Source organism: Oryctolagus cuniculus, chromosome 5 (genome assembly GCF_051225735.1).
Source record: "Oryctolagus cuniculus isolate XC-2025 breed Fujian yellow rabbit chromosome 5, ASM5122573v1, whole genome shotgun sequence".
NCBI classification, from domain to species: domain Eukaryota; kingdom Metazoa; phylum Chordata; class Mammalia; order Lagomorpha; family Leporidae; genus Oryctolagus; species Oryctolagus cuniculus.
In genome coordinates this window covers 120,102,243-120,105,091 of record NC_142871.1, presented here as the reverse complement: position 1 = coordinate 120,105,091, position 2,849 = coordinate 120,102,243, and positions in this window count along the sequence as shown.

The following is a 2,849-nucleotide window of genomic DNA, read 5'->3' as shown; positions in this document are numbered from 1 at the left end:
CCCTTTCCCCCCTCACATTTAATTTGAGTCATTCGTATATGTTGTGTAACACTATGAACTGAGAGAAAATTCTTCTAAATGATATTCCAGTCCTGAGTGCGATTAATACCAGAATAAGGTATAGTTCTTCCTTTAATGTTTTCTAGCAGTCTAGATTTTAGTCACTCCATTTATTTTGTCACTTAGTTTATTTCTTCAGGTTATCATTATTATTCCACTATTAGCATTAGCAAAAATATCCTGGCAATTCATTCTTCATAATACCAATCTTTTGGTATCCAATGTTTATGCCAAAATAATAAAAATATTGACTGTTAGGAAAGTATTTTTCCATTCAAAAGATAAAGGGATAAAGGCAAAAAAACTTCACTTCAAAGTGGGTAAACACTGAACTCTTTATTATATGAGAAAGATGGTAAGAATAATGGCCAACAAGTTTTTCTTTTAGAAAAAAATAAGGGTAGGAAACAAGACATATTTCTTCATAAGACATATAATTTGACTTTGAAAATTCACACTGCATGAAGAATTTTGTACTCTAACGAAAAGAAGGAAGGTAAAGAGGTGAGGGGAGGGAGGGAAATATGGTTATCTTCTTGGAATGGTACCTATGAAATACATAAATCCATTCTTTCTATATTTAAAAATAAAGAAAAAGAAGTACTAAGACAAAAGTTTAAGCATAAAATGCACACTTGAAATTCTTACATTTTTTCTAACCCTATGGACAAATTACACTATTGAGACAGCATAATAATTGATATTTTTGTTTATTTTTGATGTTATGCATTGGTAAACATCCCAGAGGAAATCATGTGTCTTTTCATTTTATTTGCTCTACACTTATTTATTTATTTTGTTGTTGTTGACAGGCAGAGTGGACAGTGAGAGAGAGAGACAGAGAGAAAGGTCTTCCTTTTTCCGTTGGTTCACCCTCCAATGGCTGCTGTGGCCAGTGCACCACGCTGATCCAAAGCCAGGAACCAGGTTCTTCTCCTGGTGTCCCATGTGGGTGCAGGGCCCAAGGACTTGGGCCATCCTCCTCTGCACTCCTGGGCCACAGCAGAGAGCTGGACTGGAAGAGGAGCAACCAGAACAGAATCCAGCATTCTGACCTGGACTAGAACCCCATGTGCTGGCACCGCAGGTGGAGGATTAGCCTATTGAGCTGCGGCACCGGCCTGCTCTACACTTATTTACAATGATTGTTAAGAATTTTCTTGGCTTGCCAAGAGAGTGGCAAGAGTTTCCTTTCTTCTTCTTCTTTTTTTTTTAAGATTTATTTATTTACTTGAAAGGCAGAGTTACATACAGAGAGAGGGAGAGACAGAAAGAGAGATGTCTTCCATCATCTGGTTCATTCCTCACATGGCCAAGCTGGGCTGATCTGAAGCCTGGAGCTGGAAGTTTCTTCCGTGATACCCAAGAGGGTGGCAGGATCCCAAGCACGTGGGCCATCTTCTACTGCTTTCCCAGCCACTGGATAGGAAGTGAGCAGCTGGTACTCCAACCATATGCACCAGCCCCTACTGGCTTGAGTTTTCTAGCAGCTTTATATGAACTCATTGCAAAGAATATGAATCAATTTGGAAGTATAGGAAAATGGGCTCGTAGAAGTAATAGAATGTATGTATCTTCAGTCAATGTCTCTTTGTTCCCCAATATACCTTAAAAAGAAGTACACAATTCTTTAAAAGTGTATTGAATGAACAATTGAATGATTAAATACATAAGTGATCTTTTTACTAATAGAGATACTCATGTGACTATTGAAAGAATAGTGAACTGACACATGAAAAACACTTAGCAGAGTATTCAATACATATTAGCAATTTTGTCATTATTATGGATAGGATTCTCAATAACATCTTTTGATGGATTTTTTATAGCTAGAAAATTCTTAGCAATAAAGAATTGAGATTTCTTTAAAATGAAAAGAAAATTATTCTCCTGTTTAATATAAATGCTTTAACTTGATTTCCACACTCAGAAGTAACATGTCACTCTGTTTTCTTTTAGTGATAAATTAAGTTAAAAAGTTATTGATGCTCAATTGTTGGGTGCAAAATACAATACTTCCTTAGGGGATATCTGAAACCATGGATAGAACTGAACCCTATATACACTATGTTAGTTTGTTTAATTGATACCTAAGAATAGTAAAAGTTTATGGAGCACAATGTTATTTTGGTTCATGTATATACTGTATAATATCTAAGCAGGGTAAACATTTAACATTTCTTCATGGTTAAAACATGTTTTTCCTATACATGTACTCCTATGATAAAGTTTAGTTTATGAATTGGGCACAGAAAAAGGTTTAGCAACAGTAACTGAAAATAAAATAGAACAATTAAAGATATAATAAAAATTACGTGCATTTCTCTTCCACCATTCTCTCTGTTTCCTTCTTTCCCTCCCTTTACATTTGCCTCCTTTTGTCTCCCACAATATTGTATTCATGGTTCTTCATGTGATAATATGAGATGACTCATAATGGAAGCACTTTATAGCTTCTGTTTTGCATCTTTTACTTCAGGAACAGTAGTATGAAAAACAATGGATACTCTAACATAAGCACTGGAACATCACAGCAATCTTTCTGATGACAGAAATACTGGCTAATAGACAAGTAGCATGTATAATTAAGGATACGCTGGACAAAGAGATGATTCACATTTCAGGCTGGATGGAGCAGGATAATATGAGATTTCACCACACTACTGAGAATAGCATGCAATTTTAAATTCACTGATTTATGGAATTTTCTATTTAATATTTTCAGATTGCAGTTTATAGCTGGAGACTGACTACAGAAAAAAACACGGATAAAAAGGTCTCTTTTATAA